This window comes from Ambystoma mexicanum, chromosome 6p (assembly GCF_040938575.1).
Source record: "Ambystoma mexicanum isolate Mex_15411 chromosome 6p, UKY_AmexF1_1, whole genome shotgun sequence".
NCBI lineage: Eukaryota > Metazoa > Chordata > Amphibia > Caudata > Ambystomatidae > Ambystoma > Ambystoma mexicanum.
In genome coordinates this window covers 986,037,388-986,055,165 of record NC_090935.1, presented here as the reverse complement: position 1 = coordinate 986,055,165, position 17,778 = coordinate 986,037,388, and positions in this window count along the sequence as shown.

Below are 17,778 nucleotides of genomic sequence, written 5' to 3'. Positions count from 1 at the left end.
GAGCGCAGAAGAAAGATGCAGGCCTGCTGGAGACTGATCCGAACACGGTGAGTGTCACGCTGCAGGCTCAGAAAATGCAAAGCATGTTTCTCAGCCTGGGTGTGGCTTAAATAGTCTCTGGGTATCCCAGGTGCCTCTGGGCTGAACCATACCCAAAAGACTAGACCACACATGCAGTTCTGGGAACCGAAATATGTGGGGGCATCCATCTTGTCCCCATCAATGCACCACAAGTCCAATCCCCAATGTTATCCTATGGGAGTGAGTGAGTCTGGTGCCACAAGCGCCAAGTCTGACTCCAAGTGGGTCTTTGGAGGGATGGAGAGGCCCTTGAGAGCCATGTAGGTGATTGTAGCCTGGCTCCAGCCTGACATCTTGGAGGGCTGGGGACATGAGGGGCAGGAATCATGACAAATAGTTTGTATGAACATTACACTATTCATCCTCGCGTGAAGTTATGGGCGACAGTTTAGAATTGTATCAGTTTAGAATTATACCAGATCAAAGCAACAAATGGTACGCCAATCAGTGTCTGGGAAAATACTTTAGTAGCTCATTGATTCCCTATGCTTTTTCCTACTGAAAAACAACGCAGATTAGATAAATGGAAGGTTTCAATTTCTTCTTCAGAATATCGTTGCACACAAATGTATTCTAAAGATTCCGGAATTTGCACCAATATCTATATATATAAAACAAAGTTGTGTTTGTTTGTGGGTTTGTATATATCGTTGATCTTGGGAACATAACTCCTCATGAACGGGTCTGGCGTCATGAATTTTGCATGAAATGTTCTTTGTTTCATTGCCAAATCATTGCAACGATTTCTAGCTCAATAGGTCATCCTATTCGCGAGATAAGGAATTTGTTTTCTTTTTCCGCATTACATTTTGTGGTGTTCCACATGCCATCTGCAGGTCATTTGTAGAAAGTGCTCATCATTGCACTGTCTGTGCTAAACTGGTCTTGCGTTTCTTTCGTTTTCACATTTTTTAGGAGAGAATTAGTGTGTCTTTCTTTTCATTGATTTGTTTTGCAATAGACGTGATACATGGTGCTTCCACTAATTAATTGAACACCACATTTTTATTTACCTACGATTTAAATTCTCACATGAATAGCATATTGGTATGCTCACTCTGATTATTTGCAGTGTGTGTTTGATTATTTGCAGTGTGTGTTTAGCAGCGAAAATGGCCACCACTGCTAACAACACTGCAAATAATCAGAGTAAGCATACAAATATGATATTCTTGTGAGAATTTAAATCAGAGATAAATGAAAATATGGTGTTCAATTAATTAGTGAAATTAACATGTATTGCGTTTTTCCTTTGTGGCAAACAACAATATTTGTTCATCTTTTTCGGTGGAATATGAAAAGAAATCTGAGAACCCTGTGCGAAGCCAGGTACTTAAGCTAGTTGAATATATTTTTCACTTACTGTATGAAAGTGAGTTTACATTATGTTATTTTATTTTTATGTATTTATTGTGCAATTGTAAGGAACTTATACATCAAGTAAATTGTGTTTCAAACCACATAGGGCAGCATGGAGCGAACATGGGAAAGAAAAGCAAACATAACAATGAAAGATAGAGGTGGACCTACTGGGCCTTGAGAGCATTCAGAACGTGCAAGTGCAGAGAGAGAGAGAAGGGGATAAGGAAGTGGGGGTTAAGTGCTCGGTGTACCAAAGAGGGAAGTGCTAGAGAGTAAACAGCTGTTAAGTGACTTGGGGAGAGTGGTCAGCTGCCAGTAAATAAGTAAGTGCATGCCTCTGGTGGCATAGGTCAGTGGGTGCCAAGGCAAATGCTGGGAGCAGGCGCAGGCTGAAGGCGATTGGGTGTGGGAGGCCAGAACCCAGTAGGACATTTAAGGACCCTGGTCACCAACCTCAGCAACTGTGGGGTTTAGCAGAGGAGGAAGGAAGGGAAGGAGGAGGTGAAAAGGAAGGTCTTGAGGAGCTTCCAGAATTTGAGGAGATCCGGCTCAAGACAAAGAGGAAGGGGTAGGCTATTCCATAGGAGGGAGCATGCTGAGGAAAGAGATCAGCTGGCAGCTCGCTGTTTGACAAATGGTGCCGGAGGAACGTAAAGATGTGGAGGGAGAGTATTTATTGAAAGACAGTTGTAGATAGTGTGGTCCCCAACCCTGGACAGCCTTATGGATTATCCAGAGGGATTTGAATATGATCCTTGCAACAACCGGGAGCCAGTGGAGAGATTTTAGGGCTGTAGACCAAGGATAAGTATTGCAGCCCTATTCTGAATTAGCTGGAGGGATTGTTGAGAAGAAGAGGGTAAATTAAGGAAAAGGCTATTACAGTAGTCAAACTTAGAGAGAACCATAGCTCTAGAAACATTGAGCTTCTGTGGGAAAGTGAGGAAAGGAAGAATTCCTTTGAGGAGGTAGAGTTGAAAGTGAGCCTTCTTGGCAAGGCCCTGAATGTGAGGGAGGAAGGAAAGAGAGGAGTCAAAGATTACTCCAAGGTTTCTGGCTTCAGATGAAGGAGTTGGGGGAGAGCCCATAGAAGATTGCCAGAGTGAGGGGAAGAATGACGGAGCAGGAGTCCCAAAAGGAAGGATCTCAGTCTTGCTGGCGTTGAGGCAGAGATCATTGGTAGTACACCAGGACTGGATGGCAGGTAGGCAGTCAGGAATGATGGAGGAAGTAAGGAGCCGATCAGAGGGAAGTTTGAAGAAGAGTTGTGAGTTATCTGCATATCACTGGAAGTTGGGGATAAAGTGGAAATGAGGTGTGCAAACAGAGCAAATAGGTGTTAAAGAGCCATGAAGAAACGTTGGAGCCCTAAGGGACACCGCAGGTGGAGATAAAGATGGGGGAGGCGAAAGATCCCAGAATAACCTGGGATGGACTGTCATAGAGGAAGGAGGTCAGACAGTCCATTGTCCGCTCCAAGATACATAGGGTATCATGGAGCCATTTTATGAGGATGGAGTGGTTAACCGTATCAAATGCAGAGGAGTGATCACGTAGAATGAGAACAGCTGGAGAGTTGGAGTCCAGGAATGCGAGCAGTTCCTCACGGGTATTCAGAAGAGCAGGTTCCATGCCTCTGGATGCTCGGAATCCAGATTGATGGTCGTGTAGGCAGCCAGCAAGTTCAGGGTGCTGGATCATTTGGGGGAAGACCAGCTTCTCCAAGAGTTTCCCAAGGAAGGGAGTGATGGATATGGTTCAGTATTTGGCTGGACGAGACAGATCTGCAGAAGATTTTCTCCAGAAAGGGGTGCACAAAGGAGTGCTTGAGGGAGGAGGGGAAAGATCCAGTAGCAAATGAGTGGCTGCAGAAATCCTCAAGTGCAGGGGCAAGAGAGCCAATATTGTCCATAATGGTTCTTGAGGAACTGGGGTAGACCTGTTTGGAGGACCCCTTCATATAGCGGACAACTCTGGTGACCTCATCAGGTGTGGAAGGAGAGAAGGAGGAGAGAAAGGCAGAGGGGTCTGGCAGCTCATAGAGGGTAGGGTGGTGGGGGAATGGGCAGGGGAGAGGGACACAAGGGTGCTCAGGATGTCTTGAGTTTTTGCAGTGAAGTGTGTGGCCAGTGCATTGCAGAGGGTCTGGGAGGGAAGTGGTGAGGAAGAGACTACTGAAGGGTTGGCTAGTTCCTTGCATTTTTTAAAGAGTTCAGCCGTGGTGTTGGATGCACCAGAGACTCGAGGCTGGATGTGGGCTCTTTTCTTAGAGGGAATGGAGAGTCGGTATTGCCTTTGGAGCAGGCAACAGGCCAATTTGTCAGAGGGTGAGCCTGACGTCTGCCACTTCCGTTCTGCAGCTCTGCACTTCTGTTTCAGGGCTGCAAGTTCAGAGTCATATCAGGTGTTACGCTTGGAGGCATGTTTCAGGCAGATCCTCATGACCGGGGCAAGAATGTCAAGGGTATGGGTAATGGTAAGATGGAAGTTGCTGAGAGCAGAGTTAGAATCTGTAGTGGGGAGATAGTGAGGGATGAAGGTAGATGCAAAATTTAGTAGCTGACACTCGTTTCATCAGCCGGATGTTCGTGAACGAGGTTGGCAGGGCCAGGCGAGGTGCGATCAGAGGGATGAGAGGACCCAAGTGAGAGGAGAGGAGAGAATGGTCTGACCAGGAGAGTGGGGTGATCTTTTGGGGTGAAAGTGAAACATCAGTGAGAATGAAGGCATCAAGAGTGTGTCCAGTCAAGTGTGTGGCACCAGAAGGTAGAATTGAGAGGGAGAGTGAGGTACATAGGTCATGGTAGAGAGTGGGTGCCGTGACTGAGTAGTAAAGATGGATATTGAAGTCACCCAGGAGAAGAAGTTTAGAGGTGGTTGTGAGGATGGAGGAGGAGAAGGCAGCCCATTCAGCGAGGAGTAGGGTAATAGGGCCAGGTGGCCTGTAGATAGTGGCAATGGTCAGAGAGGAGGTAGAAGAGATGACCAGCTTGCAAACCATGCTTTTTAAGGAAGAGTAAGGCTGGGTGGATGTGAGGGAAGAAGGGACCCACTCAGGGAAGATCAGAGCAATACCATCAGCACGGTTAGGACATGACTTGGAGTTGATCCCATAGTTATCAGGGAGAAGGGAGTCAAAAGCAGTGACTGAGCTTTCATTGAACCACCTCTCGGTAAGAGCAAGGATGTTGAGGACAAGGTGATCAAGGAGGAGGCAGATGTCGGCAGAGTGTTTGATGGCAGAAGAAGCATTAAGTATGGCTAGATGCAGCAGGTCACCACCTTTGAAGGTTTTCTGAAAAGGAGTACAGGGGAGTGGTACACCAGTCAGAGGGAGGGGGAACAGAGAGAGTGGAAGAACAAGAAGCCGGTGTGGGAAGGACGTTGATGAGGGATGGCAGGCGCCAGTCAAAGAGGACGAGGTTGGGTTGAGGATCCTGAACCAATATAGTGCCAGTGTGAAAGACTAATCATACACCTGGATGATGCGAAGCCCGCAAAGAGTACTTCCCATCTAGTGCCACCATTAATGGGAGACAATGTGAGAGGAGAGAGAGTAAAGATGAGATGAGGAGTCCAAAGATCTGGATTGGGGACAGAAAAGAGGATATCAGTGAAGATCTATCTGATAGTTGCGTTGACATAGGTGTCTGCAATAGGTAGGCCAGGTTTAGTGGTCAGGATGTCTTTTTTAAGCATTTTGCTTCCAGTTGTCGTGAGAGAGGGAGGATAGGTGATAGTATAACAATTGAAAAAGATAGTGAAGATTTTGAGTGCCATAGGGGCAGCGGAGGATAGCAGGAAGAAATAGGAGGGGCTGCACAGTACGAGCATAAACTCACCAGACAGCCTAGAAGCCAAGTGAAGCAAGAAAAACAAATGCACTGGGAATAATTTAGTACCGTAGATGGGTGCCGAGACATTAAGAAACACACCAGGATTCAGATGTGCACAGGAGACACAAAATGCAATCCAAAAAGGGTGCAGAGATGTAAAAAAACACACCATGATTCAAATGCGCACTGCAGACACAAAATGCAATGCAAAAAAGGTGCAGGGATATTGAAAAAACACACCAGGAATCAAATTTGCACAAGAGACATGAAAATGCAGTGCGAGGAAGGATTATGTAAGGCATGGAGAAGGAATGTTTATGTTCATGTTTATTCATTTATATTGCGTGCCAGACCCGAAGGTTTGAGGGCGCAGGAGCCGTAAGGTTATTCTCAGCTTGGTTACAGTGCTGTACAGTACTTTACAGTGTGTACATAGGTTAATACAGTTGCGATGAGTACAGTGATATACACTTTACAAGTATACATATTTACATAGTTTGCAGAGGTGAGGTCAGTTTACAAGTATAAATATTTACATTAGTTTGCAGAGGCGTGGTCAGTTATTGGTCAATATTCTTTAACCACTGAATGTAGTTAAGTCTAAAGTGGGGGTAAGTTTGGGGTGTCCTTAGAGAGGGTGGTAGAGAGTTCCAGTGCTGGGCTGCTTTCACCTGGAAGCTGTTACCGCCCATTTTGGTACGATTGAACCTAGAAACTGTAAGCAGGTTAGCATTGGTGGTTCTGGTGAGCCTGTTAGGGGTGTATCTTTTTATTCTGTTGACGAAGTAGCGGAGGGCTGCATTATTGAGGCATTTGTGGGTTAAAGAGGCTACTTTGAGCCAGATTTTGTCAGTAGTGGTAAGCCACTTATGAGTTCTCCTGATGTTAGAGATGTGTTCTCTCTTGGGATGCTAAGCGCTGCTGTGAGAGAATTGTTTTGCAGGGTCTGGATTTTGTTAGTAACCTGTTTGTTGGCTCCTACATAAAGGAATGCAATAGGCATACCTTGGCTCAACAGTTGTTTAGGTTAGTGCTGAACAAACGAAAAGTGAAAAGTGAAAACAATGTCCAGCCATGAGTCACAGGTGTTCTTGAGGGGAGCACAAGGTTCAAAAGACCCAAATACGAGGGGTAACAGGCTGCATGCCTGGTGGCTGGTCCATGTGGTGCTGCAGGGGAGTACAAAGGAGGGGGGTCTCACCAGCCCACCCCAGCCCAGACAGGCACAGTCAGGGTCCTTAGAAGTGGGCCATAGTGCTGAGGGTTGCTTCACCTCCCCGGCTCCCTCAATTGGCCAACAAGAATTAAAACACAGACAAAGGCAGCAGCCATCTTTCAAGTGCACATGGTTGCACCAGCATGGAGAGGCCTAAAGTGGGCTTTCCTCATGTAGCGCACCAGCACTGGTCCCATCAGGTTGGAAAGTGCACCAGGCAGTGGGAAAAAGCAGCTCTGTCACCTGCAGAAGATGTGAGGAGTAGAACGCAGACAGACTCCCTCAATTGACCAACAAGAATTAAAACACAGCCAATCAGGCTGTGAGGTGGGCCCGGGGGCTCCGACAAAGGCGGCAGCCATCTTTATACTGTTGCCCATACACTTCAGACAGGAACTAGATTTCAACAGATAACAGAAAAAAATGAAGGACAATGTACCAATATCCTTGACATAATGAGAGGAACTAAGGAATATTGGTATAGAATACAGGTTCAATGCAGGATCAGAAATGTGGAACCTACAAGTTGGTTTGTCACTTTAAGTTGCACTGAGTATGGTTGGGATGATAGTTCAGAGTGGATTTGTGATTGCAATCCACAGAAAGAAGACATAGAGCATTTGACACTGGGAGAATTGTGCTCTATGGACCCTGAAAGTGTATCACAATTTGTCCATCACCGATTTTGTGTCATGTTACACTTTATATGTAATAAAGAAAATGGTCCACTAGGTTCTGGGGAACATTTCTCTTGGAGAAAGAGTACTAGGCACGTGGGCTCCACATATACATATGCTGTTGTGGATTAAAGATGTTCCTTAGGTTGGTATAGAAAGTGATATCTGTGTGATGGAGTTTATACAAAAATATGTTACTTGTTTGTTCCCTGCTCAGCATGTTAAGTATTTGGCTTTCCTAGGCCTGTTACACCAGTTGGTCGAGGAAATAGTATAATGTCATCTGTTCAACAAGATGTTACTGGTAAGTCCCCCAGGAATACGTACCATTTAAAAAGAGCTAGAGAATGCCAGTTCATTAATGATTACAATCCTTTCATTGCTCAGCCTTGGAATGCAAATATTGATGTACAGTACATTGCAAATGTTACAGCATACATGGCAATATTTGAAAGAGCAATGCCGCTGAAGTAAGGGGAGACTTATCAGCGGACAAAAGTCTTAGTCAGAAACTTCGAAGCTTTGATCTCAAGATGCGCTCTCATAGAGAGTGTGGAAGCTACAAAGCAGCATATCGGCTAATTAGTTTGCCTTGTTTATATGAAGCATTAATGTGCTCTGGTTAAGTCTTGGCCCAGCTACTACAAGAAATCGGGTACTGAAACATTTGAGTGACTGAAAGAGTACCTGAAAGTACAGAGATTCTCAAAACCAAATAGCTTGACACATTAAGTCAAGTCGCAACCAATATCACCAGTATTCCAGCGCCCAAGTGAATGTGGTTCTTACCAAAAACCCACTCTATTGATGTATGTCAGTGAACCTGTAGGAACAGGAAAATTATTTGTAATTCATGGATTGAGAGCAATGATACAAAATGTAACTAATTGTTCTCTGTCGGGTATTATAACTGCTCCAACAGGTTTAGCAGCATTCAACATAGGGGGTGTTGCTTTATATCGATTGTTGATGGTTCCAAGAAGTAGAGAAAGTTCTAAGAAAATTAAATACCTTGAATATAGATGAAGTAAACATGCTGTTTAACTGGATGCTAGCTTTTATTCACTTGCAAATGCAAGAGGTTTTGAAGACTGACTATGATGTTTTGTCTTAATTTGTGTAAACAGTTATTTATTTTTATGATACTCTTATTGTGTATTTTTTGTATAGAGAATGTATAGAAGTATCTTGCAGGTGCACGAAGCTTTGAAACTGCTGTAAATCTATTTAGAATTTGCAGATGCAAAACCAAGTTCATAGTTACCTGAATGCTTCTGTACTTTATTAAGGAGATTCGTACTCAGGGAAGGGCGCTCAGCCAATCAGGTGGATGGAACAGCGGGAAAGAATACACATTCCCCGGCTGCTGACCCAGCCACCTGAGGGCCTTCCCCGGATGGTACCATTATTTTTTTTATCCGGGTAGGGAACAAGGAGCCTCCCTGTTGCCTCCCTACCCCACCCTGTCCCGAAATCCCCATATCAACTCTCCTACCCCCTCCGACCATCCCCACTTATCTGTGGGAATGAAGATCTATGCTATGGTCCCTGCACTCCTCCAGTCTCCCGGCCACTGTCATAGACATGAAAAATGTACTTAGTCCCTTTTCCATATGGCAGCAGCCATCCCCCTACCAGGAGAAATCCCTCAGGGGGAAAGAAAAACCATCCAAACACCGGATTAACCCAGGGGGCTGAAATGGCTGGTAGCGGCCTGCAGACCTCACAAAAGTCCTTGCTGCCCTTGGGCTTACCTTGGCGACGTGTGGCGGGCTGTTACCAGCCATGTCAGATAACCGCAGTGGGGGTGAAAGCTACAATCATGTCTAGAAAATGAATGTTTTAGCAATACTCACTGTACATAGTACTGATGTTTTTAGCAAATATTATACAATTAAGTCATTATTCGTAATAGTATTGTTTTAGATTATTAGTATGTTATAAATAGAAAACAGTTTAGATGTAAAAGTAACAATTATGCAAACAATTTAGTTTAGAGAGTAGATGTTTTTCTTTCTCTCTAATGAGAAGGTTTTTTTCTCTGCTAAATGATTAACAATCACAACCTTAACTGGTTGAGTACTCGGAATACGTTCAGTAGTTATACAGTAATATTCTGGAGAAAGAAACTTCAGTAATCTTTGTATTTCTATTATGAAATATATTGCATTCTCTTTCACAGATGTTGTGGTAAGCAATCAGACAAAAGGAGACACCCATTAAAGAAATTAGGTAAGTAATTTAGAATTACACATCCAAAGAAAATATTGATAGAATGCTATAAAAAAAAAACTTGAAATATAAAGAAAAAACTTTAGTTGCAGGAACATTAAGGTGAGAACTTAATGCAACAAAACACCAGAAATGCAGTTAAAGCAACCTTAAATGTGTGCCCCCTATTGCGCAGCCTATGACCACCACAATGACATCACAGATGACTTCACTGATTACATCACTGGTAACATCACTCATTACATTACAACTGTAACTGGCACTAAGCATGGCCTTAGGCCATGGTGAGTGTGTATGGCTGAATATATTTGAACATATTAATGGGCCACTAGTCATGGCCTTCAGCTATGCCCACTGTATATTCTAACATAGTAATGAGTCACTAGCCAGCCTTCAGCCAAGCCCATTGAATGTTTTAAAACACTAACGTGCCGCTAGCAATGGCTTTTGGCCGTGCCCACTGTATATTATACAACACCAACCAGCCACTAGCCATGGCCTTTGGCCGTGCTCACTGCATATTTTAAAATAATAACAGGCCAGTCGCCATGGCCAGTGGTCATGACCTTCAGCCGTGCCCACTGTTTATTTTACCACACTAACCCGTCACTAGCCATGGACTTTGGCCATGGACGTGCCCACTGTATTTTCAAACATATTAATAGGGCACTAGCCATGGCCTTTAACCATGGCGAGGGGCCTCGGCCTGCAGTCTTGCCCACGGTATATTGTACAACAGTAACCTGCCACTGCTATAGCCTTTGGTGATGGCCAGTGACCACAGCCTTCATCATGGCCAAGTCCACGACCTAAATTGTTATTAAGATAATCAAAGTTTTTATTAGCTAACTTATAAATGATGTCATGTCTGATGCCAATACTGATGTAATCTGTCATACATGGCGTAATTAGTGTTGTCACCAGTGATGGCATCAGTGATGTGATCTGTGATGCCATCAGTGATGCCATATATTATGTTATTAGTGATGTCACCAGTGATGTCATCTGTGATGTCATCATTGTGGTTATTGGCTGCGCAACGGGGGCATGAAGTTAACGCTGCTTTAGCTGAATTTCAGTGGTTTTGTTGCGTTAAGTTCTCACCTTTACACCCCTTCAACTAAAGTTTTTTCCTTGAATATAAATATACATGTGATGTTGTTATTGGTTCAGCGAGCAAGCAGCTGTAATGAGATAGCAACAACAAATTAACTTGATTTATGGATCCTGTGTAGCAGAGGTTCGTGTAATCTGTTTTTTTTTCTTCTTTTTACTGTTTTTTTTTCTTCTTTTTAATAGGAACATTAAGTGCTTCTGTTCAGTGACATTGCTTGCCAGACTCGCTGCAATTGTTCAGTGACCCAGATTTGAACTTGCAGTTTGTTTTGCCTTCGTGCATTGAGTTTCTCTCTCTCCCTGGAATGCATATATGTACCTAAGCCACCGGTACGTGTTTAACCTGCTGCTGAATAGTGTGATAGGACACGCTAGAAAGCTGTACACAGCTGGGCCTGTCAGGCCTGGTCAGCAGAGCCAGGACATGATGCTTCTCACACCCATCGCTGTCTTCCAATTGTTTGTCCTTTTCAGCCGCATGGAAGGGAGGCTGTGCAGCATGAAAAATTGGCTACCTGACTTTATTATCTTTTGTGGGGGACTGTATTTATGGATGAAGTCAGTGCCGTAAAAGAAAAATATACAATAGTATTTCTGCCTCTGGGAACAGAAAAATGTGTTGTTTTTACTCGGCTGCAGCTGAGAAATCGGTAACTGAGATATCAACTGTTGCCTCGGGTCAGTGACAGGTCCAAGATTTAAAAAAAAACAAAATGTAACCAGCAATACGAATACTGCATTCCGTTTTAACCAATAGACAACGCGTTTTCCTCGTCGATCTGCCTGTTTATCCTTTCAACAGCATGATATATGTGTACGTTTAAAAGCTTGGATTGGCTTCAATATGTGAACATTCAAGTGAATGCAAAAGCGAATATGTGTAACCCTTATCGCACTGAAAATACGGTTAACCAAGTAAGGGTAAGCACCGGAAAAGCCCAGAGGGCTTGTGAAGCAGTTTCTGCAAGGGGGGACTTGAATAATACCAGGGGAGAAGGCACACAGTTCGTTGGAATTACTTATGTCACTTTAAGGTTGACCTCAATTATGCAGCAATGTGTAGCAGTGTATAATTGTTTTTCAGTGTAGCCTGGGCAATACGCAATATTTATCTGGTTTACACAGAAAAAAGGTACCACACTTGTACATACAGCAGGCCCAAATAGGTCGAACAGATACATGAAGGAACAACTGTGTAAACTATTCGAGGTGGGGGAGCCAGGCGAGCCGAAGCCTAGTGGCTGACTCCACCGTGACTCGAGTTTCAAGCCTCTGGTGGCTACATCCTTAGTCCACGCTAAAACAAAATATTACACGAATTTGTGAAACAGCGAAGATGGGCACAATGTGTGAGCTGTATTTCAGAAGCCCCCCAACATCCCTGATCACCTATACAGAGCATGGGTGTAGCCTTCAAAGTCTGAAGCAGAGCACGGCCTGCTGGCAGTTAAGACGTCCCATTGTTGACAGCTGAATGGGAAGCTGTTTGGATTAACAGCAAGCCTACATGCATGAGGTGAGAGCAGGGAATGGGCCACTGTTTCTGGCAAGCGAAAATTCTATGACAAGACTGGAGGCGAGCATTATGCTTCACTTCTTTTAATACTACTCCTCAGTAGTTCAACAAAGTTATATATAAATAACAAAATAACAACTCTGAAATGTTAAGTGTTCCACTGTAACTTTTCCATCTCAAAACTACAATCCCCATAGTCTCTGTAGTACAAATCTCTCTCAGCCCCCTCCATGACACACTTCCTGTCCTTGGGCTCCTCCTCTTCTTTTAATGCCCTTCAAGCAGATAAGTACCATTTCTATCCCTCTCCGTATGTCAGATGTGAATTTTGACTAAGGGTTTGACTGAGGAGAGAGAATGTCGTGTAGTGAGAGTACAGCATAGTTCTGTAGAATAATTACAGTATTTTATGTCGAATTAGGTATTTTACCGTAATACATGGAGCGCAATAAGACATCAACACTTGTCTCCAGGCAAACGACCCACAGCAGACACACGTTACAGGTGAGCAAGAGCTACAATTGCCTAGAGGTGAGCAGCCCCGTGCTACATTCCCGGCACTGCAGGGGTTCAGCTCGGCCTTGCGGCTCACGTTATAGCGTTCCGGACACCTCCAGCAGGAGGAAGAGCGTTACAGCTCACAATGCTCCAGCCCCCACCCTCGCGGGGGCGGAGCTTCAGCGCTTGCGTAGAAACGCTAATGCGCAGGCACCGCAGCATACGCGGTGAAGGAGGAAGAAAACACCGGGCCCGGCGATGATTTCAGAAAGGCACATCTTATAAACCGTGCTATACCAGCGACAACAAGTGATCCAAGAATCGCAGAGGCAGCGTTAGCCACGAGAAAGGCAGCGCGCCTCAGGAGACAAGTGCTAAGACATGTGGCAGCTCTCAAATGGAGGGATTTTTCCCTTCACAATTCCAAAGCTCCACAGTAAGAAGCAGCGCAGAGAAAACGAGTTTTCTCGCACGCAAGCCCACGAGGGACAGATTGACAGCCTGGTGCAGCCAAAAAAAAATATATATATATATTTTATTATTATAAATCACTAAGCATCACAGATGCTGTGGCTGTGCTAAGACACCTGGTTAAGGTACACAGGCACACAGCACCAATTAATAATGTCGGAATTCGAGTGGAGTGAGGAGGAGCAGCAGCTAGACCTCGCTGCCAGCTTCAAAGAGGTGCTAGGAAGCTCCCTAGTAGATGCAGTGGCGCAAGGGGTAAGGCCCCTGCAGGAAAGACTGGAGACGCTGGAAGCCATGCTCACACAGCCCAGTGAAAGCACAAGAGATATGGAGCGCACGCCCACAGGACCCTCAGGAGCAGGGTCTACAGGGAGTAAACAGGCCCGCAAGAGGAAAGCCTCTGACAACCCCTAGGGCCCTTCAGACGGGGTGAAAGAAAAGGCCCCAGAGGTTGCTGACGCCTTCGCTAAGCTCAAAGAGGCTTACCTGCAGCACCAGACAGTGCCAGACCTCATGACCCCCACTCCAGGGGACGATAATGCAGGAGACAACCCAGGCTCGGAAGAGGAGCCAACAGAAGACCTTGCCACGCAAGAAGGTGAGGAGATGTCAGAGGAAGAAGCGGTCAAGCCCAGCTGTGGCAAAAGAGCTCATAAAGAAAAGCATCTCAACGAGATACAAGAGGACATGTTTGATCCTGAGAGTATCAGAAACCCAAGGTCCACTGAGTGGCAACCGTCCCCGAGAGTAACTCAATACATGACAATAGGGCTATGTAAGGCCCTCGATGAGGAAGTGAGACAGCGCCTATGGGTGGAATTCCCCCACCCAGACCTCCCAGGAAAGGTGGCAGAGACCCCTGAGCTAGACCCCAAGATGCTAACATTCGTAGCAAAAACCAGCAAGCATCCCCGCAAGGGAATCGACAGGTCATGGAGGAGTTGCCAGGAAAAGGTGCTAGACTTAGCCGGGCCCCTCGCTAAGATCATGGATCTAGCAGAGAGGGCGAAAGACACAGGGGAAGAAGTGGACCCAGACGCGCCTTTTGGGAAACGCAAACTGCGCAATAGCATCAGAAAGAAGGAGAGGCCTGCTTCTAAAGATTGACCCAAAATTGAGCGATTTATCATCCTACAAGGCCGGAGAAGCAGCAAAAGGGCTCCTCTTCTGGGAGACCTTTGGGAAAGAGATGGGTCAGTTCGTTGGCACATATGCCTCCTTAGAAAAAGCACAGGCATCCATTCGAAAGATCTTTCCGAGTAGAGTTTTTGGCGGGACCGGCCGCTTCAGGGGTTGTGTAGCTGGTCGAGGTCAGGGAGGAAGAAGACCCTCTAATCCCAGAGCACAATACTGGGAAAATAAACAGCAGGACACATTCTTCACATCCAGAGGATATTTCCCCAGAGGTTGCAGACCCAGAGGATCGGAACGAGGTCAAGGATTCACCTCAGGTGAGAACAATAGTATACCCTCCGGTAAGGGGGAGAACGCGCATGTTTTGGAACAATTGGTGCACACTTTCCAGCGACACTTGGATATTGCAGACCGTCAGAGTTCTGCAGCTATATTTTATAGAGGCACCGACCCAACAGTTTTGGCCACACCAGCAAAGATTAGCACTAGCAGAGCAGAAATGCCTAGACAGCGAGCTATCGCAGTTAGAACAGAAAGGCGCAATAGAAAGATGCGCAGCGACCCCCAGATTTGTGAGCAATATGTTTCTAGTGTGCAGGAAAGAGAAAGTGCGCCCAGTTATAAACCTCAAGGAGCTCAATGGGTGGATTGTTACCGACACTTCAAGATGGAGGGCATCCATCAGCTCAGAGACTCCCTGAGAGAGGGAGACTGGCTGACACGTTTAGATCTGAAGGACCTTACGATTCCTATGCAGGAGGATTACAAGACGTTCTTAGCTTTTCACTGGAACAAACAGCTCTGGCAATTCAAGACAATGCCGTTCGGTCTTGCATCCGCTCCCTGGGCATTCACGAAACTGATGAAGCCAGTAGCAGCAGCGATTCGAGAGAAGGGCATCAGGCTGATTATTTACCTAGACGATCTACTGCTCCTAGCAGAAGACCGAGAGACGTTAGTCTATTAGACGCACTGGGTGCAGAGCATGCTACAGTCACTGGGGTTCCTAGTGAATATAGAAAAGTCAGATACCATGCCAGCGCAGAGGCTAGATTTTCTGGGATTTGTGTTAGACACCAAGAAAGCTACTTTAGAACTCCCTGCCAGAAAGATAAGGGATATCAAGAGAGAGATCAGAGCATGCTTAAGCAAACAGCAAGTTTCGCTCAGAGTATTAGCAAGGATAGTGGGGTTATTGCCAGCATCCATTCAAGCCATATTCCCAGGTCCGTTGCACTACCGAGCCCTCCACACACTGAAGATAAGGCACCTGCAGCAAGGTCTGAGGTACCTCCAGATAGTTCCACTGGATCAGGAATCCATTACAGAACTGGAATGGTGGTTGGAGAATATGGATGCCTGGAATGGGCGAGCCATTTTCGGGGACCAACCAGATCTGGTAATCGAGCCAGACGCCAACCGGAAAGGCTGGGGAGCAAGATGCGGGAGTCTGGAAACCGGAGGGAAATGGAGTGAGAAAGAGCTTCGCCTTCATACAAACTGCCTGGAGCTCCTAGCAGGCTCTCTCGTGATCAGTCCGATACGTAAACCATCTAGGAGGGACGAAGTCCAAATTGTTAGCGGAGCAAGCAAAGGACTTATGGCACTTCTTCTGAGACATTGGTGACAGTAGAATACCTGCCTGATACCTTGAATGTGATAGCAGACTGGAACTCACGATACGTTACGGACTCCAGCGATTGGAGACTGGATCCAGCAGTGTTTCAGATTCTGAACACAAGATCGGGACCAGTACACATAGATCTCTTTGCATACCGGCTCAATGCTCAGACAAAGGAGTATTTCAGTTGGATACTAGACCCAGGAGCGCAGGGGACCAATGTTTTCCTACAAGATTGGTCAGGCGGTCCACATTATGAATTTCCCCCCTTCGTGATGTTGAGCAGAGTTCTAGCGAAATGTCGGAGGGAGAAGGCAGAATTGGTTTTAGTAGCACCATTATTTAAATCCCAAGTATGGTTCCTGACACTAATGGAACTGTCAATAGACCTCCCGAGAGTCCTCCCCGAAGGAGACCAACTGCTCACGGAACCAGCTGGGTTGTGTCATCCTCTGAGAGTGAGAGGGACGCTCCCGTTAGTCGCGTGCAGGATATCAGTAGACACTGGGCGCTGCTAGGAATTTCAACGGAAGCTGCATAGTTTATCACGGAATCCTGGACACCCTCCACTAGGAGGAGCTACGACGCGGCTTGGGCCAAGTGGACTAACTGGTGTAAAGGGAGAAGTTTTCATCCCGTTTCAGCTCCTGTGGTAGCGATATTAAAATTTCAGCACATCTATTGCAAGACTGTAAAGCATTTCGTACAATAGGAGTGTACAGGTCAGCGATTTCAGCAGGACATCTGCCAATAGAGGAAATACCGGCTGGGGAACACCCAGCAGTAGTGAAGCTCATCAGAGGAGCAAAGTACCACCAGAGCCGAGGTATAATATTATGTGGGATGTGACAACGGTTCTCTGTTTGTTAGAAGACTGGCTATCAAATAGGTATCTATCCCTGAAAAAGCTGCCGGGCAAGCTAGCAATGCTGTTATGTCTTGTATCTTGCAAGAGAGTAGCGGATGTTAGAGCATTAGAGATTAACAGGTGAATTTTTGGGCCAGAAGGTGTAACTTTCTCACTAGCTAGGAGGACTAAGACAGGGACGGTGACAGTCCATTACCCCTATTTCCAGAGAAAGGCTAAGTGGTGTGTAGTAGAATGTATTAAGGAATATGAGGGGAGAACAGCAGAAAGCAGGCCAGCAGGTATGACACAGTTGTTAATAGCGCGTAGGAAACCTTTTCACGCAGTTGCGACAGCCACCATTGCAAGATGGGTTAAAGAAGTAATGCTCACAGCAGGTGTGAATGTGGGAACGTATGGAGCGCATTCAGTGAGAGGAGCAATGGCCTTCAAGGCCTTTATGACAGAAATGAGAGAGATTATGCTAGCAGCAGATTGGTCGAGTGATCGTGTATTTAAAGAATTTTACAGTATTAGGGAAGCTTTGAACAAGCATAATGGTCGCCTCCAGTCTTGTCATAGAATAAAGATCACCCCTGCTAACTGCGCAGGGAGTATTAATTCTATTAAAGACTAGGAGGCAACCATTAAATTCCCACTCATCATGTAGTGTTTAATAAGTAATTTAAATGTATGGATTAAGACACGTACATGGATACCACCCTGAATATCTCTATTGTGTGTTTCATTGGAGATGAGCAGAAGAATAGCTGAAAGCAGAAGGAAGGAACAAGTTAGCCCAAAGTTCCGAGAAGTCATCGCCTGTTAAGCGAGCAAGTTTCAGAGTCTTCGCACAGTTGGCGGGACAAGTTATGGATCTTAAAGACGGTTCAGAGCACGTAAAAGCAGAGGTGGAGCCCAAGGACAGGAAGTGTGTCATGGAGCGGCTGAGAGAGATTTGGACTACAGAGACCATGGGGATTGTAGTTTTGAGATGGAAAAGCTACAGTGGAACACTTTTAACATTTCAGAGTTGTTATTTTGTTATTTATATATAAATTTGTTGAACTGCTGAGGAGTAGCATTAAAAGAAGTGAAGCATAATGCTCGCCTCCTAGTCTTTAATAGAATTAATACTCCATGCACAGTTAGCAGGGGTAATCTTTATTCT